General features: G+C 39.8%; 1 long non-coding RNA gene and 1 pseudogene across 1 annotated transcript in view; one reads left to right on the forward strand and one right to left on the reverse strand.

Moving 5' to 3' along the window:
• Positions 1-24,285, reverse strand: part of LOC137204634 (uncharacterized) — a 269,332-nt gene that overhangs the window by 213,170 nt on the left and 31,877 nt on the right. The window lies entirely within an intron of this gene.
• Positions 3,901-19,324, forward strand: LOC137205000 (nucleophosmin pseudogene; annotated as a pseudogene).

Below are 24,285 nucleotides of genomic sequence, written 5' to 3' on the forward strand. Positions count from 1 at the left end.
ATGTAAAATAGAGAGCTAGTGGGAAGCAGCCACATAGCACAGGGAGATCAGCTCGGTGCTTTGTGACCACCTAGAGGGGTGGGATAGGGAAGGTGGGAGGGAGCGCAAGAGGGAGGAGATATGAGGATATATGTATAGCTGATTCACTTTGTTACAAAGCAGAAACTAACACACCATTGTAAAGCAATTAGATTTCAATAAAGATGTTTAAAAGAATTTTTTTTAATAAATAAATAAAGTGGGTTTCTTGCAGGAAAAAAAAGAATCTGCCTGCCAATGCAGGGGACATGGGTTCAAGCCCTAGTCCAGGAAGATCCCACATGCTCCAGAGCAACTAAGCCCATGCGCCACAACTACTGAGCCTGCGCTCTAGAGCCCACAAGCCACAACTACTGAGCCCACGCACCGCAACTACTCAAGCCTTCATGCCTAAAGCCCAAGCTCCGCAACAAGAGAAACCACCACAATGAGAAGCCCGCGCACCACAATGAAGAGTAGCCCCCACTCGCCACAACTAGAGAAAGCCTGCGCACAGCAACCAAGACCCAAAGCAGCCGAAAAATCAATAAATTTAAAAAAAACAACAAGGCATCAATGTAGCTTATGTTCCACAAATACATTTTCAGCTGAGACTGAATTGTAGCTTTGGAATAGAAATAACTTAGACAAAGAGTATTTGACTCAAAATATAGAAGGTTTGATGATGGCAAATTGGCCCATCACAACTAACATTTTTAGGCATGTTTCCTTACAAGGTCTCAAAACATTTTACCAAGAGTTTTCATTTCTTAATTTCAAAAGCATTGCTGTGCTCACTTAGCAGTGCTCACTTAGCAGATGAATAAACTGAAGAATAAAAATTCCTTTGTTTGGTCCTCCAGTAGCATATGAAAAGTCAAAGACCAAAGGAAAGTGACTCTTTGAGCATATCTTCTTTCAAATCCAAATCATACAGGTAGGTATTCTGTTCTACAAATTAGTCCTACAAAGACTATAAAGAAAAGTAGCAGTGACCTTCCTCACCCTTGCCCATACCCAGTCCTGCTTTCCAATGACACCCAGTTTTTAATCTTTTAACTATTTCCTCTAGTATTCATTCACATTTTAAAATAAGATACGCATTCTGCTGTTCTTAGTTTATGAATTTTACATGGTAACCTATTGGTTCCCTATGGTGGAAATTGAAGACTCTATCTCTTGAGCTCACTGGCAAGATTAAATTTACAAAAAGAAGCCAGAATATGAAGAAGAAAGAAAATTTGAGGAGAATTCTTTGAAGACATTTATGCTGTGATAACCAGTTCTTTTTCCACCAAAAGGGCAGGGACGAAATGTCAGTTTCAACTTCCTTAGCTTCAAGTCCAAAGAAAATGGGCTTCAAAGTGACCACCAGAGGGAATCACACGCTGTCCTCTAGTGGAACACAGTAGAAATGTCTCTAACTCCTGCCCAGGAAATCTTGAAGGAAAGAGAACCCAGTAGGCTGCTTTGGTGGCAAGACAGAGAGAAAGCTGGGTGTGTGTTGAGAACTGTGCTTCCCTCTGATGGTGGGTCAAACATCTGTGAAACTCAGGATCCAGATGTAGAACCTACAGAGGGTATGGCAAACACAACCTAAGTTGACCTCCAATGAGTCACAATCCCATAGAATTCCCTCCTCTAGAATATGGGCAGAACCTCTGACTGGCCTCTAGCTGATAGAACATGGCAAAAGTGATTGGATGTCACTTCTTTGATTATGCTACATTGTGTTGTGAAGTGTTGGAGTGTCCCTCCCTTGATTAGGTAAAGAGGATGGGATAGTCACTTGTGTCACATTACATTCCATTGCATAAGACTTCCTCTTTGCAACCAGGCTAGAGATTCAACTTCTGTCTTTGAAAGAGTAGTTGCCATGCTGTCAAAGCACCTTGAGAGGGAATATGACAGAGAACTGCATGTTCTAGGAGCTAAGAGCAGTCCCTGGTTGATGACCAGCAAGAAAACATGGACCCCAATCCTACAACCACTAGGAAATGAGTTCTGCCATCAATCTCATGAGCTTGGAAGAGGAGCCTGAGCTCCAGAAAGAAATGTATCCCATGTGAACCTTGACTGTAGCCTTGTGAGACCTTAAGCAGAGAACCCAGCTAAGTTGTGCCCAGACTCCTGACCCATGGAAACTGAGATAAGAAATGTGTGTGATTTCAAGCCACTAAGTTTCTGGTAATTTTTTTATGCAACAAAATAAAATGAGTACAATAGAAATGCTGTTCTGAGGTAATATCAGAAAGGATCCTGCCCAGAGCACAAAAAGACCTCTGACAACAGGAATCCATGGATTGATCATCTAAAACCAGAAGCTGATTGAGGGTTGGGAGTGGCCTGTCAAAGGACAATATGCACTGCCCATCACAAAGAGGTACCTGATGATGGGAGCCTCCAAAGAACTCACAGGTCAGGGGAGAAGAGGTGAACTGTCTGACAAGTCTAGAGAGCACACAGCCACTGTAAACAAAGAATGCTCTTAACAGGGCCTAATCCAGAAATAACACAGTGAGTGGCCTATCAACGGAATCCTTGCCTGACCTAGGAATGAGCCTTCCTAGCACCGTGAGACAAATTGGTCATGAACTGCCTCCTAAACCTGGGTCAAATTTATGACCAGTAAGGGGCACTGTAAACAAAGAATGTTCCCTGCCATTGCAGTTCTACGAAGATCAAATCATTAGCCACTGCAGTTACTGACCTACAAGTACACCCTGAAAGGAATTCAGGGTGAAGCATTCTGTCTTTTGGATATATGGGCCCCTAGGTAGTTAAAGTGAATATCTAAGGAAGAATTTCAATGACCCCAGATTCTTGCATCTCCCCATACATAGAAAAGCACTAAAAGCATTGAATGTCTGATCCTCGTGACTAGCAGTAACCTTTCACTGAGATCTTGAATGCACGTATATATACTGGCTCCTCCTATACCTCTTTGGAACAGTTTCTCAGAGCTACCTGAGAGGCTGTCTTCTGTCTCCTAGGCTATAGTCTTCAGTAAGACACTGAATAAACTCGACTCACAGCTCTTAATGTTGTGTTTTTTTCTAGTTGAAACCACCAAGAGCCAGGGCAAATTCCCCATTTCCTGACCCGTCACATAGTGTGTTAGTAAAACAGCTATCCAGAGAGGGAAAAGTCCTGATTTATAACACTTGCCAATTTCTGTGGTGTAAACATACCCACCATGACTGATTTCAAGCTACCAATAGCTTAACAATCTTCTCATAATTTTCCTGATATTTAACAACTGGCTTCCGGGAGCCAGTGCTCTAATACACCAGGGCTGCCTCTACTTCCTCCACCCTCGAGGGATCAGCCAGCCTCCAGGAGTAGGGACTTCGGGGAGAGAACAGAAGTCTGACCTTCAACAATAGGTCTTCAGTCAGGGGGAGGGTGAGAAGAGACTTTACCTTTATTGGAGATTGATGTGTTGGTTCATACCTCAGACTGGACTGTTAGAAAGTTGAGACTCCATGTTCATGACTTAAGAAGATGTAGAACTGCCTATTTTACATGGGTGAATGAAAGGTCACGGGACCTGCCCAGATTTTCATATACATACTCACATGCGCGCACACACACACACATATATAATGTGCCAACAAAATATGTAAATTAATTATCTTTGTAGGTTAACTAACCAAGATAGAGATAAAAATTGCAGAGCTACCATTTTCTTTCTTTCTTTTAAAACTATTTCCTAATATTCCCCTCTTTTCTCAAAATGCCTTTCTAAATGAGATGACTCATAAATTCCAAAGTTCTAAATAGACGAATGAATGATTAAATGACTAAAGTAGATTTCCTAATATGTTTGTCTGTTTAAAAGTGCTGTCACCATCTCAGGAAGCCCCCTGGTTAAATGCTCATTCAGTTAAGGCATGCACAAAGGTGCTCTGCTGTGGGGCATCTCGGGAGATGTCAGGAAAAAAACATCTGAGTTTAAAAGCAGTGCGATGTGAGTAGCTTTTCATACATAAATGGACCTGACAGCTAAGTGTGGCTAACATGAATATTTGCTTCAGGAAACTCAGAGTACAGAAGAGGAAACGACACTTCAACCTTGGGTGGAGCTAGACCTCTGGGGTCAAGATGAATCTGTCTGCACTGTTTCTACTGGATTTCCACTCACAAGTCCTTGGGTGAGTCATCTGGGAGCAGTTTGTACAGTTATCATGGGTTACCCTCCTTTGAGAATATTCTCCAAGGGATTGAAGCCCCGAAATTTCCCACCAAGTATACTAAGTTCCGGAAGAATATCATTTTGAGTCTTACGTCAAAGAGCAAGACATGAGTTGCCCATACAGCTATTCTTTGTACACACTATTATGGTACTTCTCAAACTGAACTCTTGCCTCCATTGATTCTGTTCAAGTGAAACTAGCAAACAATGCTTAATAGAAAGAGCCCAAAAGTAAAGAGTCTCTTTGACATATTTATATCTTCATAGAATTTTTGGACTATCCTTGCTCTCAGCTGGTGACCTTAATTCTCACTTCACAGGGAAAATAGAAGCAATTAGAAGAAAATTTCCACAGGCATCTACTAAAGTATCTACCTACATTCTCTGCATACTCACCTCTTCCATGGATGAAATTTCCATTCTCCAAAGTGTCAGCTCCTCTCTGTGTGTACTACATCCCATCCCTCTTGCCTAATCAAGGATGTCGATCTACCAGTTCTCTCTATCTCCTATACCATTATTTTTCACTGTCTGTTGGATCATTTCTATCAGGATTCAAATATGCTATTATGTGTTCCATCTTAAAAAGGAATAAAAGAAGCACTTGTTCTGACCCTACTTTCCCTAACCAATGCCCTTCCTTTATTCCCCTTTGCAGCAAATTGCCTGGCTATTCTCTTGTTCCTTTTCTCCATCCTATCTTGAATCCATTCAGTCAGGCTTTTGCCCTCACCCCTCCACTGAGACTGCTCTTGACAAAGTCGTAATTTCCATGCTACTAAATCCAGTGGTCAATTCTCACTGACTGTCAAGTGAGACAGTGACAAGGTTGATCACTCACTCCTCCTTTTTTTTTTTTTAAGGTATATTTTGGTCTGTATTTTTTTAATATATAAATTTATTTATTTTGGCTGTGTTGGCTCTTCATTCTGCGCACCGGCTTTCTCTAGTTGCAGCGAGCAGGGGCTACTCTTCATTGTGGTGCATGGGCTCCTCATTGCAGTGGCTTCTCTTTGTTGCGGACCATGGGCTCTAGGCGTGCGGCACGGGGGCTCAGTAGTTGTGGTTCACAGGATCTAGAGTGCAGGCTCAGTGGTTGTGGCGCACGGGCTTAGTTGCTCCGCAGCATGTGGGATCTTCCTGGACCAGGGCTCAAACCCATGTCCCCTGCATTGGCAAGCAGTTTGTTTATATGGTTTCCAGGATGACACACTCCCAGTTTTCCTTCTTCCTCACTGCTCACTCTTTCCCTGTCTCCTGAATTGGTTCTTCTAATTCTCCCTGAAGATTAGCGTTGGAGAGCCCCAAGCTCGGTCCTTGGCCTCTTCTCTTCTCCATCTACCCTCACTCCCTTAGTGATCTCATCAGGTCCCCTGACTTCCTCATTATTTATATGCTGATGACTTCCAAATGCTGATCTTCACTTTGGACCTCTCTCCCGAATTCTAGATTTGTATAGCCAACTGCTTCTTTCATATCTTCAGTAGGATGTCTAACCTCTCAAATTTAACATATCCAAAACTGAGCTCCTGAGCTCCCAAAACCTGTTCCAGCTGCAGCCTTCTCCACCTCATCTGGGGAAAACTCCATCCTTCTATTTTCTCAGGCCAAAAACTTTAGCGTTATCCTTGATTCTTCTCTTTCCCCGATACATACAACCAGTCAGAAGACCGTACTGGCTTTATCTTCAGACTCTGACCACTTCTTACCATGCCCCCTGCCCCCTGCTCCCTGATGGTCCACGCACTGTCCTCTCTCATCTGAATTACTACAATGGCCTTCTTTCTATAAGTCTCCCAGCATCCATTATTGCCCTCTAGTGTCTTTTGCAATATAACAGCCATTAATTTGAAACATAAACTCTGTTATCTCCTGCAAGGCAGTTGCCTCAAGGGAGGCCACTGCAGAGTCTTCAGGCTGAAAGATACTAGCTTCCTTAGTCAGAGAGGAATAGATGCTTCTACTGACAAAGTAAGCAGAGTTTCGAGGTACATTCTACAGCTACATCAGATTCTACATGTTCCTATCCCTATTTTCAGGGTCCATTACTTCGAAATCAATACCGTCACTTCAACATAAGAGATCCTGAAAGGTTCTGAATTCAATTTACTGCTTCAGGTTACCACCATACTGACTATGTTGCATAGGTTTCAATATACAGTGTTTTTCTTGTCACTACTTTTTCCCTAGTTTTGGGTTTGATATCCTTGTTACACCAAGAGTTCTTTGAAAGACTGCTTTTAAATTTCTAAATGCATATATATTTTTAAAAACTATTCTACTCTTGTTAATGTCTACTTTTGTTGCACCTATGTGAGACAGTATGTTATGTGTGGTTTCTTCTTTCTTGAAAGTATAAAGATTTTATATGTGTTCTAACACACGGACAGTGAGTATAACTATTTCCTGTGTTTGAAAAACGACTGTATTCTCTACTTTTACATCTGGTTAATATGTTAATTTTGTTTATCAAATTCCCTCTAGCCTTTCACATTTTGTATTGACTTCATTTGTCAATTTCTGACAAAGGTACATTAAGGTTTATACTTTTGAATCTATAAAAACAAAACAGAGGGGAGACAAATACCTGTAGTGGCTCCCATCATGTGCAGAGAAAAAACCTAAGTCTTTACAGCGGCTGCAAAGCCCCCGCTGCCTCATCACGTCTCTAGCCTCTTTTCCTATTTTTCTTCTCCTCCTCCCTCACTTTTAGCTCCATTCCAGCCAGAAGCCTCTTTGCTGTTCCCCCAACATGACCTTTGCTCTGAGTGTTCCCTCTGCCTGGAATGCTCTTCCCCAGGATCCACCCAGCTAACTCCCTCACCGCCTTCAAATCTTTGCTCAAATCTCACCACTTCGATGAGAGCTACCCTCTCACCTTATTTAATATACAACTGTTCCCACCCCAATTGGCAGTTTCAATCCCCCTTACCCTACTCTATTTTTTCTCTTTTACATAGCATTGATATCACCTTTTAACATACTATGTAACTTACTTATTTTGCTTATTCTTTATTGTCTATCTTCCCTACTTGAAAGTAAACTGTGAGAGACAGATGTTTGCCTGTTTTGTCAGCTAGTTTATTCCAAAACCCTAGAACTGTGCCTGGCACATGGTAAAGACTTTGTAAACATCTGATAAATGAACGCCCTATCCTTAGATGGAGGCTTTCATTTTCGTCATTCTTTCTGAGAACATTCGTTGCATTGCAAGACCTTTCTCAACTCTCTACTGGGAAAAATAAAGAAGATTGCATTTGTGTTCCAGTAGGTCATTAGCAATGGGTCTTGTTATGAGATCAGATCACAGTACAACTATTTGCCAGTTATTTAATTTAAAAGTGTAGTAATTTAGTTAATATAAATGTATGTTACTGTTACCCAAAAGACTACCCATGGCCAGCATTTCTTAACTCTTTTTGGCTTACCGTTCTCATTAAGAATCCCCAGGAAAAATGTACATATATATTTTTTTCTTCAATTTCAGAGAGTCTAAGAAACCCCTGACACTTCCTCATGAATCTCTAGGCATTCACAGACCTCTGTAAAAGGCTGCAAGCACACATACACTCCCAGAGACATGTACGAACACTTTGGATATAATTTACATGGACTCTCTGATTTCAATCTTTTTTTCCAGTACATTTTATTTTAACTTTTCCCTACATCTTACCAAGTTGGGTTTTGTTTTGTTTTTCTGTTTATTGAAATAACTTTAGAGTGTTTCAGTTTCACAAAAAGCTTGCAAGTACAGGACAACCACATGAAAATCCTGCTGGAAAGATATCATGTGTAAATTTCCACTTCAAAGCGAATGAAATGCAAAATGAAGATGTGGAAATAATTTCTTGGCCCATAAATATTTAATAAGCTTTTGGGTTGATGGGTGTCAAGTGGCAAACTTATAATGTACTGTGTTTAGAAATAAAATACACAGTCTCATTAAGTTCTTTGTGTGACAAACCATTCAATCTACCAATTATACTCCTTATACACAGAATAATTTATGCCTTATTAGTTAGTATATTCTTAATTATAATTATAAAAGGCAGTTCTGGTTGTGGTCTCTGAGCAATTTTTACTACAAAAAGTTTAAAAGTCTATAGAGGAAATGGCATAGGCAGGCTCTGTTTGCAAAACCACAGACAAGTGGTTTTGCAATACCTGAAGTATATGAGGCTCTCCTGTGCCACTTTACAATTATGTGTTGTAGTTTCCCTGACTCAACCACAGTCCTATTGAACCAGAATCTCCCAGGTGGTGCCCAAGCATGTACTTTTGAAAAACTTCCGGATGACTTTTTCAAGACAGGTTGAGAAGCCCTGCACAGGCCATGAGATGTTTTTGTTTGTTTTTTTTATTTAGTTTTTATTTTGGGGTAATATCTGATTTATAGAAAAGTTGCTAAAATCGAACAGTGTTCCCATATACTTTCATCCAGCTTCTCCTAATCTTAATATTTTACAAACCCATGGATCATTTGTCAAAACTAAGAAATTAACATTAATACATTACCTTTATTTAAGCTACAGACTTCATTTGGATTTCACCAGTTTTTCCACTAATGTTCTTTCTCTGTCCCAGGATCCAAGGGACCACATTGCATTTAAGCATCATGTCTCTTAGTCTCCTCTATCTGTGAAAGTTTCTTAGTCTTTCTTGTTTTTCATGACCTTGACACTTTTGAAGAGTACTGGTCAGATATTTTGTAGAACATCCCTGAATTTTAGTTTATCTGTTGTTTTCTCATGATTTGGGGGAAGAATACCCCAGAGGTGATGCGTCCCGCTCATCCCCTCATAAGGCGGAACATGATGTTAAAATCACTAATCACTGGTGTGGTGATCGCGTGGTTAAGGTGCTGTCTGCTAGTTTTCTCCACTGTACAGGGACAAGTTTTCCCTTTTTTTCTAACAACATTCATTAGAGGAGTGGCACTAAGTCTAGCTTACACTAAAGGAGAAGAGAATTAAGCTCTACCCACCCCCCCCCCCCCAGAGAGGGGAGTGGTATCTACATAAATTATTTGGAATTCTTCCGTAAGAAAGATTTGCCTCTTCTCCCCCATTTATTTATTTATTCAACCATTTATTTATGTTAGTATAAAAGTAGGATTTTTTAAAAAATTATTTGGATTATAATTCAATTCTCTCTCTCTCTTTTTTTTTTGCTCAAATTGTTTCACCTTTTAGCATTTCAAGCTCTTTCAAGTTGGTTCCTATGTCCTTTTGACATGCTCCATCTTTTTTTTTTTAAATGCATTTCCTCTCAATCTGGCACTACGAGTGCTCCAGGCTCATCTTTGATTTTCTGTGACCCAGGACTAGAGTCAGATATTTCTCCAAGGAGCTTTGGTTCCTGATGTTGGAAAATGACTTCTGGAAACCAAGTCCAGGTGCTGGTGTGCTTGTTGCTACTGAGATTTCACTGCTTCTTGGCCCCCTCAAAGGACAGAGCTAGGAAATATATACATGTGTACTAACCCATGTACACACACATATCAATAATTGTTTTGTATCCATCTATCTGTTCAAATATTAAATTAAACATGCGTTTGTACTGATGTTTCCAGCTCTAATCTACCACCAGGTTTATTTCAGCCTTCCCCACTTGCTTATTTGTAACTTCTGTCCCTTGCAGTGAGAAACCTGACTCTCATTATCTGCAATTTATTTACATATTTGTTTATTGCTTGTATACTTGTAAAGCAGTTTCACAATTGCCAATGCATAACCCTGTAAGAAATGAATTTACCAACAAGAGTACAGTGTTTATGTATAGTTCTTTTCATTTTTAGCTTTATAGCATCTAGTAAAAACACTATTTCCAAAGTTACTTAGGTCAGCTCTTTTTTACTCCATCAGTTTGTTTTTAAATAATAATTTTGCCTTGTTACACAAGTAACATATTCTCGTTGTAGAGATAAGAGTAAGCAAAAAAAAAAAAAAATACAACTCATCCCAATACTATGACTTAGCAATAACAAGATAACCACAGCTTACATTTTGGTGGACTGTGTATATGTGTGTTATTTTTACTAATATTGAGATTATTCTTCATATTCTTTTGTATGATTTTTTTAATCTAATATTATGGATCCTTAAGGAACTATAAGTTTATAGACAGAAGCATCTGCCATTAAGATTCATGTTATAAAGGCCACTCTGGTGGCATGGAGAGAATACAGTGGAGGTGAAGGGAAGGAAGGAGATATTGAAATCAGAAACAGTAGTTAGGCAGATAGAATTACCTAGACTGAGAGATGATATGTGACATATTTAGAGTAACAGTGGGAATAGCTGGATTTGAGAGGCATTCAGGATAGAATTGCCAGGATTTTAGCAAATGATTGGATACTGGAGTGAGGCAGAAAGAAGAGTAGAAGACATCTGACATTTTAAGATGGAATGGACCCATAAGCAGTGATGACATTGACCAATGTCCATGAAGAACACAAAGAAAAGATGGGTTTTACAGAGAAGGTGATAGTTTTATTTTTATATGTATTGTTTGAGATGCTTCAGGTCTTCCAGCTGGAGCAGGTCAAAGATTAGTTGGAAGTTTGTTTCTGTGCTCAGATAAGAGGATCAAGCTGGAGGTAGACTTTGTAGAGAAAATACTGGAGTTCACACCAAGAGATTGGGTGAAATCAGTCAGGGTGATGTGGAAAGCTGAAGAAAAGAACAACAAACAGAGTTGGAAATTTAGATAACATTTAATATTTGGTCAAAGGAAGAGGAATCAGCAAAGGAAAGAGAAGAAAGGGAAAAGTGGTCCAAGAGCTAAGAAGAGAACCAAAGGTGAGTTGTATCTAGAAAGTAAGAAGTGTGCAGAGTTCAGAGAAGAGTGTTCAACTGTGCCAGTGTTGCAGTCACAAAGATGAGGAGGTTTCCAAGGACTGAAGGAGGCAAGGACATTGAAGTAACATGTGTCAACTCTCCTTCCAAGAATGTGAAGGTGAGAAAAAGCAGAATCACAGAGTGGTCTCTTGAGGAGAATTTAGAGTAGATGAGAGGCATTGTTTCCTTTCTTTCTCTCCTTATGAGAACTGGGGACACTGACAGGGCAAAGGTTGGAGGTGAGGAGGCGCTCCAAAGTCTGACGGCCAAGTGGGTCTCCTGTCCTTTAAGTTACCCTTATAGCCCAAAGGCCTAGTGAGGAGTTACTACCAAATGTGAAGAAAGTAGAAATTCTTAGTGTGGGTTATGTGAGGGCAGGGCTGACAAAAAATACTGTTGAGTCTTCACTGTTTATACACACACAAGGAGAAGGCCAAAAGAAATAATAAAAAAGATTACTTGTTTAAAATGGTGTTTGGGAGAGTTATTGTATAACACAGTTAAAGCTACAGTTAGAAATTCTGGGATTCCTTGAAGAAAACCATAATAACACAATTTTGTGCTTTTCACCCATGATGTGGTTTTAAAACTCAGTCAATCTACAATGCTCAAGTGGTTCAAGAACAATAATACAATGTGTTTCCTGAGGGTTTCAGATATGTAATGACCTTGAGCATGAGTGGAACTCCAGTGAACCACTATAATACTGTGAGAAACATCTAAGCCTCAAAAGAAAAATCTACATTTCATTGCTTGTGTGGGAGTAAATGTTTTAGATTTGTCTAAACAAACAATTTCAACTTATTTATTTACGCTACATTTTATAGAAGAATCCACTGAAAACATCAACAGCCCTGAACTGAAATATGGGCTGCTTATTTATTGAATGGCTCTTTTTAAAGATAATAATCGTGAGTCACAGAAGTTAACTGTTCCCTTTTGTAACACACTGTGGAATTTCTTTTTATGTGAACAAAGATACAATTATTTGCAAGTAAAATAAAAAGAATTTCTTTTTAATTTTTGAAATTAAGAACACAGATTTATATCAAACTTTGACTCTCTGCACTTGCTATACCACTCTACTCTACTCTAGACTTATTACAATGTAAGTATATTCTGAAGAAGAGCCTTCATGGTGAGGAGTGAGAAATAGAGCCAACCCCAGTTCTGTTGCCAAATGGCAAGTCACTTGCTATCTCTGGATTTTGATCAGAGCACATTTTGCCAATTCTCTGATTCCAGGCTCCTATATGAAACATGTAATTCCATTCTCACCTCTGGAAATCGGAGAGGTAAAATCTTCTGATGAGGTGACTAAGGCAGAAAGAAACTCATTGACTTACTGAAGACAACGAACAAAGACATCAAAAGAACCAGAAGTAAGATAGAAAGTCTCAGTTCACACCAGCATAGTACAGTGGCTAACAGCAAAGGCTGGGGATTGGGACTGCCTGAACTGGAGCCCTAGGTAAGTCATTTAACCTCAATATCCCCATCCTAAAAATGGGCTAAAAATAGACCTAGTGCTTGGGGTTGTTGTGAGAGTTGAAGAGTTAGAATAAGAAAAATGCTTAAAACAGTACCTACTGCATGTAAAAGACTCAAGATATGTTAGTTATTCATATTATTTGCACTACCTTCCTCATATTTAGCCTTCAAGGGCTTGAATTTCTTAGTCAAACACAATGTAAATTAAACTACTCCTCAAAAAGTCACTCAACCAGGGCCAGACCCAAGTATTAAGTGGCCTGAAGATTATACAATTTGGGATGCCATTTTTAAGATTATACAATCTGGGAGAATTATGAATGCAGCAGAGGCCCCTGTCAGAACCCAGGCATTTGAGGAGCTTGAAGTGTAAGCATCATCAGCATCCTTTTCTATCCATCCTCCTCTGCTCTCCACCATCACATTATAGAATACAGCATGCTGCTTTGACTTGGAAACTCTCTTGTTGTAAAACAGAACAAATGTAAGAATTCTACAAATCAGCCACAGCCTAGTCCTGACTCCACTGAGAGGTTCTTGGATCCCCTACAACTCACAGCTGAGAGACTCACAGAATGTCTGAAGTTGGAAGAGACCAACTGGATGTTTTATTACAAAAGCATGCTTTACGTGCAGGTCCAGAGGCCAGTTCTGTAACTGCTGGGTCCTGACATCCAGGAGGAGCAGATGGGGATGGTGAGGCTGCCAAAGAGCAGGGCCCCAAGCAGCTGCACGTGGTGTGTGTTGAGAGCCAGCTTTCTCAGACAATGCTCGAGATGGCTCAAGTTACCCAATGCCTGAGTGAAGTTAGCTGTTATTTATTCTAAAAGAATAGAGCTGGGGAGGGAAAAGAAGAGGATGAGGGTAAAAGAGAAAGAAAGCAAAAGAGGTTTCCTGCTTGTCCTCGCAAAAGGCAGTGAGACATTTTCCTTAATGGCTTCACTCTGACAGGACAATCCTCCCTTGAACATTTCACTATAAGGCAGTGAAGGGAGAGCCGGGCAGTGGGAGAGCAGGAGCATTTGAAGGCAAACAACTAGGGAGAGAGTTTTCTTTTCTTTCTTTTTTTTTTTTTTTTTAATTTTCCTAGCAAACCATCCAAAACCCCTGCAGTTATCATTATTTATCTATAGTAAACAAGCTTAATCATGAATATACTAATAGAATTTCCTCTCCCTTGCAGGGGTCCAGGCAGGGGTAGTATTATGGAAGAAGAAAAAGAGGAATATTGGAATTATCTTTATAGCTCATCTGTAAAACTCCTTCCCTTTTGAAGAAGGCAGTACAGCTCAGTGATTAACATGGCCTGGCTCCATTTCTTTTCAGCTGCATCCTGGATAATAGGTAAACCTTTCTTAACCTTAGTTTCCTTGAATGTGAAATGGAGAGGAACATGGTGCCTATCTCATGGGAGTGCTGGGGAGGCTGAATGAGACAAGACAAAACAAACTCCTAACGAGGCACCTATTAAGTGCTCTAAAAGTGCAGCTATGATTATTTGACTATTAGGCGTGACTCGATATTTTCTTAATCCAACGTACCAATCACTTCACTGGTCAAAGGAAATATGATCTGAAGCTTTCTTGAAAGTAACAATTACTAAACCCTTCTTTCTTTTTCTTGATTGTTAACTTGTTGTTTCCCAAAGTATAGCTTTGTTCTTTTAACTTTTAAAATGTGAAAAATCACCAACCGAAGACCTCTAAGTTGAACATTTCCACAGAACACTGGCTGTGGCTGAAACTGCTTTAAGAAATAATGCTCTCAATAAGAACACAATGTTTGGAAGCTAGTCATTAACATCTTATTAAAGCAGTACTGTATGTTCAAGTTTCAGCCTTGAAACATATGTTCCAAACACAATGTTTGGAAACTTGTCATTAACATCTCATTAAAGTAGTACTATATGTTCAAGTTTCAGCCTTCCTGAAATCTATTCTTGGGAGGATACCCGGATCCTCGGTTCTGTTGCAGAAGTAGAGAGTGAGGTTCTTGGCCCTGAGGAGTTTATCATTTACAGAGCAACTGGCTGTAGACAGAATCACATAAATAAATGTAACAGAAGCACATAAGCAAATATTTATACATAGCTGAGCACAGCTGCTTAGGTTTACACAGGTGCAAAATAATATATCGGGAAAATATTTTTTAATGGTTATTACAGTACTTGGCAACTAGAATACAGAGCAATGTAAGTTTTGCAATTGCACAGAACTACATACACATGGTCTTCATGGTTGCTAAAAAGTATGTGGAGCCTAAGGAAGCTCAGAGATTAGTGAAGAAGAAAGAAATTCCAAATTCAGGGAAGAGCAGGTACAATGAATTGGAAACGAGTGGGGCTGAATTGTTGCTGTTTTTATTGTTGTTGTTGACAGTTATTCATGAGTGATACTTGAGCACTTCCACCGTGCCAGGAATAAGGCTTTAAATCAATCTCACAACAATCCAAAGAGGTTGTGTCCTTGTTACTCACATTTCACAGATGAGGAAACTGAGGCTCAGGGAAATTCAGTGCCTTGACCAAAATGTGTGTTTCCGTGACCAAAATGTGTGTTTTAATTGTCAGCAAGTGCCGATACTGGCATTTGAACCTGGATCTGTCTGATTTTAAACCTGCCCTCTTAAGCTATTACTCCACTTCCTTGCTGTCATGAACTGAAAAGAGTGGTAAAAGGAATCAGTGGAATAAAAGACTGTTAACTAAGCCCCTTAAAGCCCCAAATGAAGATCATGACAGGACAAGACTGTGTAGAAGAAAGAGGTGGTCGTGGGAAGAGGAGCCTTGGATGAGGAGAAGCTAGCAAGAGGGGCGCCAATGGCACACATCTATCTACCATCCAAAGCATTACTGACAAACTCTTCCTTTATTACTAAGCAAATTATTTTTACCTGAAAACTTTAACTCCCTAACAAACATTGCAGCATCACAATACCACACAGTAAAAAGCAGGTCATCCCAAACATGCATATAGATAACCAGAGAAAGAGAGAACTGGTTATCCACTTGGTGACCTGGCCAATTGGTAAACCAACTGGAAAAATATCTGCTGCCTTAATAACTACTCCACGAAGTAACCTTCTCTCAATGAGTTCTTTGTACAGCATTCTCTGTTAACCTATCCATTAGGGTAAGAGTGAATCTCTCAGGAAGGATGCACCTGGACTTGGGTCCAGTCTTAAACACCTATTGGCTTTGTGACCCTAGACAAGCTTTGTAAGAGCTCTAGGCATCATCTCTAACATATGCCTAGTAGATCTATCCTAGGTTTATGGAGAGGATTAACTGAGATGATACACGTGAAACAGTACAATGCTTAGCCCATAGTAAGTGCTCAAACATCTTAGCTGTTGTTATTAAAGATGTTATAAGACAGGTATAGCGCTTTATAAGCTCTTCAAGGCAGTTAGAGGCATCCTTTCTCTTTGCTACTTAATTAGCAATGATATTTTTCTGTTGGGGATACAAAAATCTGCCATTTAGTGCCTCTGTATCAGGCAAGCACATTTCTGCTGTGGGTAGTACCACTTATTGATGTGGGATAGAGATCTAATTAAGCACAATACATTGGAACTCCATGAGTCAAATCCTAGAGCTGCAGTGGTCCGGGGGCGTGGAGGGTGGCACCACTGCTAATTGAACATTTCCTCTGGGGCTTTTTGTTTCCCTCTGGCTTCCTGTGAAGCTGCTCACTGGGTTCAAGCGCAGCCAGGGTTTGCAGTGCAGTTAAATGACGCCCCAGTTGCACAGTTGCACAAGGCTTTGTTTGGGTATTGCTCAGTCAAAATGATGTAGGAGCTGGGTGGTTGGCGGGGGGCGGGGGGGGGGTGCGATCTACTGCAACTGTTCCTCATTACCCAGATAAGCTTGAGAAGTCTCCCAATTAACCTTCATGTGTAATAAAGCCAATCAGTACCGAAAACAAGAATTTCTCATTTACTGAAATGATATTTGGCTTGTGATAGCTGTCTGGGAATGTTGAACCAGGTAGAAAACATGGAGAAAATCACCCTCTGTCCCACAAATTTAAGCTTGGTGATTATATATATATATAAAAAAAAAAAGACCAAGAATTTCATTTGGTAGCCTAAGCTGTTTTTGTCCTGATTTCAAGGTAAGAATAGAAATATATATTAGTCTTCTGCTGTAAAATAATATACTAAAACATACCTGCAACTTAAAACCTGATATAAATGTATGAGGCATATCAATGTTTTCCTAAGTTCTTGTGGCTTAAAAATCTAAAGAGCAGAAATTAATTTGAAAACATATTTTCCTTACAGATATGTTTCATCTTTTCAGAGAAAGAAAAGAGAGTAAAGAAAATGCAGCATTTATGTAAATAACAGAAGGACACGTCGCTATAAAAATTAATATGGCCAGTCAAATGATACTATTTTTTGAGATCTTGCTGTGTCCACATTACTGTGCTATACTGGAGGGTCAATATAATATTAAGGGTGAGAAGAATAAACCTCACTAATTTTGTGTCTAATAGGCCCTTAAATATTTATTGAAATGAATTCAATTTAACTTCATTGAATTGATTTATACTGACTTGAATTAGGACAATTATAACACACTGTCACTATACTTAAATCTCTAATCTAGCTAAGGAATTAAATATAAATGCATGAAATTTTAAATAATACAAATAATGAATAACAATACATGACTATAATTTTTTAAAATAATGGCTATTCTCCAGACAGTAGTTGTTTATCTCTGTCCACCTCCTCTCCCACCTAAACATGCGCCACCGACCTCATGGAAAACTCAATGGACGTGGGCATGGACCCTGAGGTCCCAGAGCTATCGTTTTGGTTGTCAACTAAAGGCTGACAAAGATTATCACTTTAAAGTAGATAATAATGAAAATGAGCACCAGTTATCTTTAAGAACAGTCAGTTTAGGGGCTGGTGCAAAGGATGAATTGCATACTGTTGAAGCAGAGGCAGTGAATTATGAAGGCAGTCCAGTGAAAGTAACACTGGCAACTTTGAAAATGTCTGTATAGCCAACAGTTTCCCGTGAGAGCTTTGAAATTACACCACCTGTGATCTTACAGTTGAAGTGTTGTTCAGGGCCTGTGCATCTTAGTGCACACACTTAGTAGCTGTGGAGGAAGATACAGATTCAGAAGATGAAGAGGAGGAGGATGCGAAACTCTTAAGTACATCTGGAAACCCTTTCTGCCCCTGTAAGTGATAGCAAGTTTCCACAGAAAAAAAAGTAAAACTTGCTGCTGATGAAGAAGAAGATGATGATGTTGATTTTGGTAATGAGGAAGCTAAAGAAAAAAGCTCCAGTAATGAAATCTATAGAAAATGCTCCAGCCAAAAATGCATAAAAATCAAACCAGAATGGAAAAAACTTGAAACCTTCAACACCGAGATCAAAGGTCAAGAATCCTTAAAAAAAATAGGAAAGAACTCCTAAAACACCAAAAGAACCTAGTTCTATAGAAGACATTAAAGCAAAAATGCAAACAAGTATAGAAAAAGATTGTTCTCTTCCCAAAGTGGAAGCCAAGTTCATCAGTTATGTGAAGAATTCTTTCCAGATGACTGACCAGGAGTCTATTCAAGATCTCTGCAGTGGAAGTGGAGGAAGTCTCTTTAAGAAAATAGTTTAAATGGTTTGTTAAAATTTTCCATCTTTTTCATTTCTGTAACAGTTGTCATCTGGCAGTCCTTTTTACAATGCAGAATGAGAACTTTCCCTACCATTTCTGATACATGTTGTCCAGGTTCCATTGCTAAGAATGTGTTGTCCAAAATGCCTGTTTAGTTTTTAAAGATGAAACTCCACCCTTTGCTTGGTTTTAAGTATGTATAGAATGTTATCATAGGGCATAGTAATAGTGGTGGTCAGACAAATGGAAATGGTGGGGAGACAAAAATATACATGTGAAATAAATTAAATATGTTAATAAAGTAAACAAATAAATAAGTATAATTAATAAATAATGGTAGACACACAAGAAGTTGCAAAAATGATACACAGAATCCCATGAATCCTTTACCCAGCTTCTATGGTGCCATTTTATTTGACTGTTGTATAATATCAAAATCAGGGAACTGACACTGGTACCATACTGATAACTAGACTACAGACTTTATTTGGTTTTCTCCAGTTTTTGCCTGCCACTCAACTGTATGTGTACATGTGTGTGTGCTTATAATAGCATGTAGTTCTATGCGATTTAATCTCCTGTATAGATTTGTGTAACCACCACCACAATCAGGACACAGAACTATTCCCTCACGCCAAAGGGACCCCTTCAGTTTACCACTTTGTAATCTCACCCACCCCCAATCACAATCACTAATCTGTTCTCCATTTCTACTGCTTTGCCATTCTAAGAATGTTATGTAAGTAGAATCATATAGTATGTAACCTTTTGAGATTGGATTTTTTCACTAAGCATAATGCCCCTGAGGTCCATCTAAGTTGTTCCATTTGTCAATAGTTTGTTCTTTTTTTATGGCTGAGTGGTATTCCATGATATGGACATACCAGTGTCTGTTTAACTATTCACCCATTAGAGGACATTTAGGTTGTTCCCAATTTAGGGCTATTACAATTAAAACTGCTATGAACATTCATGTATACATGTTTTTGTCAATCTAAGTTTCCATTTCTCTGGGATGAATGCCCGGGAGTACCAATATTGGGCTGTACGGTAGTTGCATTGTTAGCTTTGAAGAAACTGCCACACATTCCCACCAGCAGGTATATGAGAGATCCGGCTGCTCCACACACTCTCCAGTATTTAGTTTCCTACTATTTTTCATTTTACCCATTCTGGAAGGTGTGTAGTAATATCTCATTTTGGTTTTAAATTTACTTTTCCTCAACACACAACTACAATTTGAGATGTCACATGAGAGTTAATTGATTGCCAAATTGTATGGACAATTCTTCTCTTCTATTTTGGTGGTTTTCAGTATTGACTTTGTTAGAATCACCTGAGGAGATTTAAAACCAACTCCAAGCCCAAGCTATACCTCAGACCAATTAAATTTGAATCTCTCAGGGTAGACCCAGGCGTCATTACTTATTTGTTAAAATTATCCCGATAATTATAATATGCAACCAAGGTTGAGAACCAATGTTGAATCTAATTTCTACACAGACACCAGAAGTCTAATCATAAAGCTCTTTTTGCTGACTCCCCCATAAACTGTGCTGCAGATAAAACCCAAGCTCATTGACTGGCTCCTCAAATCTTTCTCCCCACCTTACCTCCAGCCCCAATAACCTCCATTTTCTGTCTACATTTTATGCTCTGGTAGTAACAAATTATTTGTAGCTTGCCACAGTTATCACTGTGTTTCATGCAAAATTCCTGCAGTTAGAACCTGAGAATGTACATTTTTATCAAGCATTCTAAGTGATCCTGATGCACAATAATAGTTGAAAGACACTATTTCCACTAATTGCAAAGTGATTTACTTATTTTTTATTACTCTATTCTTCATTTGTTCATTCATCCAAAAAATATTAATTGAGGACCTAATGTGTAGAAGGCACTGGAGAGAATAACTTATGGTACAGTGATGGAAAGTCCTGGCAGACAAGTAAAAAATGTGACAAGTACCAGGGTGGGTAAGCACAGGGGTTTAGGGAGCTCACAGGAGTGGCACCCCAACCAGTTATAGTAGATGTAGCTTGAAACTTGAAGGATGAGTAGGAATTAGCCAGGCAAAGAGAGGCAAAGGAGAGGATACAGTTTTTCTGAAAGAGAAAACATGTTTAAAGGCTAACAATAGAATAACATGGCTTGTTCAGACAATTTTAAGATCTTTGGTATGGCTAGAGCAGGAAGGAAAAGGAATAAACATAGACATCTAATATTCAAATGTTTTAATCATGTTACTTTAATGTCTCTAATAAAGTAATATCAATAAATAAGAATCAGTGGCTATGAATGGGTGAAGTCATTTTTCTTAAGCAAAGAGTAATTGGCAATTGCAGCTTGAAGGGCTTTTGAAGATTCAATTGGAAATAGCCTTCACCTCATTAAACTCTATTAACAGCATTTTTTTAAGTTTATGACCCTGCCCAAGAGTAGCTGACCTCAACTTCAGGGTCAAGAGATCTGCTTCGAGCACTTATTTCAGACCCTAAATGTTATGGGAACTAAGTACTCTCTCTTAATCCAAGTGTTCATCTCTGATGGAGGATATTGCTCTGCTCTCTAAATGACACTAACACTTCACTTTTCAAATACATGTCAGCTGTGTTGCTGAGCGTCTACAGCAGTTGTCATTCTGCTGCCTGAGTCAGTGACTCAGAGAAGCTGCCCTCCCAGCAGTGCGTGTGTTTGGAGAGAGTGATGGGGATTAAAACATAAGATCCCAACTGAAGCACTTTAAATTGCTATAACTGCTACAGTAGTCCATTGGAACCAAAAGGTGATGAATTCTTCAACTGAACTGTTGAAAAAGTTATCATGGAAACTGAAAAGGAAAAGTAAAATTTCATTTCAAAGATTAGCTTAAAAAAAAAAAGCAAGTTTCATCTCACTGGGGAGCTTTGCTGTTCCAGAATGATTTTAAGTTCACTTAGGGATATTTTAGTTTTATTCAAGTTTTGGCAAAATTTATGAGCTGCAGATCATTTCCTTAAAAAAGACATTCATACTGTCACTGCCAACACTGGAGTAAATTTCACTTTATCAAGCAAAATTGTTCACTCTCACAATTTTAAAAAAAATTTATCCCGGATGCTATGGAGGGAGTGTTCTCCTTCCTCTGGACCTCTGAGAACAATAAAACCACAGTGTCAACTCGTGGGAGCAATTCTGCATCAGAAGACTCTGGCCTGGCTGTCACCACTGACCAGCTATGAATCAGGACTAGCCACTGCCATCACAACAAACTTTTAATTAAGAACCTAGTCTGCCACATAGACAGACTAGCTATGGGGCAGATCTTCTGATAAATTTGAGGGTATTTCAAGAGCCCACAGAGTGGAACATCTGAAATCAGGGCCATCTTAGAAAATCTAGGGCATGTCAGCACTGTGCCTACCTTCAATTGACTTATCATATAAACCCTGTTGACATGGATGAAGACCAAACCAAAGAAATAAAAACATGTAGTAAGCATGGTTAAGAATTTATATTCTCAACCAATTATCTTTTTTCATTGTCAATAGTTTGCAAATCCTTTGAAGGCTCAAAACTCTGTAATGGAAGGGGACATCATAAAGGCCCCACTGGCCAGCTCCTCAAGCTACTCAGCTTTGCCACTTTATGTAACAAAACTAAAAACAACTCTCTCTTAACCAGAATTGAGGCTAGGGAGGGGTGTGTGTGTGGGTGCGTGTGTGCTGGGAGAGGCCAGAGCTTGAATACAACATTAAAGAGGCTTACGATGTCCTTCCATTTGTGACTGCTCTCTTCAGAAAGTAACTCTGAGAGAGGCCAGCCCTTAGAATGTCAGCAGGCCTGGTACTTCCCTGAGGACAGCCCAAGAGTAGAAGGGTCTTTCTCTCCTGCCTTGAGTACATGTTTACCCAACTTTGCCTCTTTGGTTAAAGGAGCATTCAATATGAAAATAAATAAAAATGTCCTCCAAGTCACTGCCAACATTGAGGCAACTGGTCTTCCCCAAACTCCTGCATTATGTGCTTCTTTCCCACCCATCTCAACAATTAAATAGGACAGGCAGAGGAGCAGCAAATTTCAGACTTTTTCCTCCCTTCCTCCCCTCCCCCCACTCCAGTCCTTGAGTCTTTGTCCTCTGCCCTAAAAGTGTCTTATTTTTTCCCCTCTTGTCATCTGGCAGCCAAGAATATTGAACGCAGCTTGAAGAAATAACATCATATTATAGAAACACCCTCTTACTAAGACAGCTGACAACATATGTTAGTGCATGTACTCATTCTTTAGATTGCTATGCCATTTTAGGGCAGAGAGAGGGTTTAGATGCAGTCTTCACGCTATTTTTCAAATTTCATGTGCTGTGGAAAAAAGGCAAACCTTGCCATTTTTCATTTTGCAAGGTTATGAGGATTAGGGAGTATTTTCTTTTTTCATTGCATGATTTAACATGACTTTGAAAATTGCACATTAACTCCCAACAAGATTTTGATATTGTAAAGCCTGAACAATCTTTAAAAAGCAAAAGCAAAATATAGCTAATTAACAAGGAAACAAAGATTCCTTTCAAGGAACGACATGGTTCATTTCCAGGGTCTGGCCCAGCAAAGATGGGAACGGTGATCCTCACAAACATGGCAAGTTCAGGCCTTTAGGCACCATTGTCCTTCTGCAAGTGTGAGCTTTCTTTCAAGCTCACATATGAAACCCTCGCATGCTTATAAGGGGGCTGTTCCTTCCTTGTCCTTCCCTCTCTTTTATAACCCTAACTCTTCTCTTCCGTAAGAACTAGTTGCAGGATGGTAAAAGGAAATGATTTCATTTGGGTGGAGAAAGGAAAAGATATAGAGTTAGTCCCAAATCTTGTTAAGTTAAATGTGCTGTGCAAGAAAAACAGCTGCCGATCCACCAGCTGAGTCTCCTTAAGTGGCAGGGCCTGGCTGTAGCAGAGTCCCCAAGGACGGGAGCAGTGCAGGTGGAGACAGGGAAGAGACAGAACCAAGACTTAAATCTTGGTTCCATGTTCATAATTCTCTCTATCCTGTCGTCCTTTCCCTCTTTATTTTAGTAGGAACAGTCCTCTCAGAGATCTAGCGTGCTATGCTGGCGGCCATAACTTCTCTCTCACACACTGCGGGGAAAGGTGAAAGGACAACTAATCTTCTCTACCCTGGATTGTGCAAAATGTCTGTTTCTTAGATCATTGCATAATGTACATACGCTGAAAACTAATAATAGATTCAGAAAGTAAGATGCTATTAAAACCTGGATTTAAGATTCTATCCCAAACCAGAAAAGCACAGTTAATCCTCAGGGGGAAAAGTATTGCAAGGCATGTGCTAATTACACTTACTCTCGCTCATCCTGTCATGCTGTACCTCCAGTGTGCTTCAGCAAGGAGGGGATGCAGAATTCATTAAAATGGCCTGGGTTTTTGGGTGACAATCACACCCAGAATGGATGTTGGTGGGCTTCCTACATGCAGTAGAGGAAATTGGCTCATCAATCCAGCCTCTGGGGGGCTCAGATTTGGGAATGGCTGTGAACTTACTCCTTTAAATATCAATTTTATTTGTGTGTCTATTAATCCTTCTTGGATGGAAATCTTTGAACATTCGCATTTATCTGTCCTCATAAAGAGACGATATTTAAATTATTTTAATTGTTTGGTGACCAGGGTCTTTTTTATTAAAGTCCACCATCTGACCCACCTCTTTCCCTTTGTCAGCTCATTTCCTTTCTAACTCTTTCACAAGGGGAAGGCCTTAAAGTGATCCAGCAAATTGTAAGACATTGACTAGGCAACAATTCACTAGGAAGCAGGGTCAATGTTCGTCGACAGGTTCCAGCTCACTTGCACTTCTTATGGTCCTTCTAGGGACCTGCCCAGATGTATTTGTTCTCTTTAACATCCTTTGTCCATGCACCTATTAAGAGGGTGCCTTAAAATCTACTGGCTGGGGCTTCCCTGGTGGCGCAGTGGTTGGGAGTCCGCCTGCCGATGCAGGGGACGCGGGGTCGTGCCAGGGTCTGGGAGGATCCCACATGCCGCGGAGCGGCTGGGCCCGTGAGCCATGGCCGCTGGGCCTGCGCGTCCGGAGCCTGTGCTCCGCAACGGGAGGGGCCACGG

The sequence above is a fragment of the Pseudorca crassidens genome, chromosome 13 (genome assembly GCF_039906515.1).
Source record: "Pseudorca crassidens isolate mPseCra1 chromosome 13, mPseCra1.hap1, whole genome shotgun sequence".
Taxonomy (NCBI): domain Eukaryota; kingdom Metazoa; phylum Chordata; class Mammalia; order Artiodactyla; family Delphinidae; genus Pseudorca; species Pseudorca crassidens.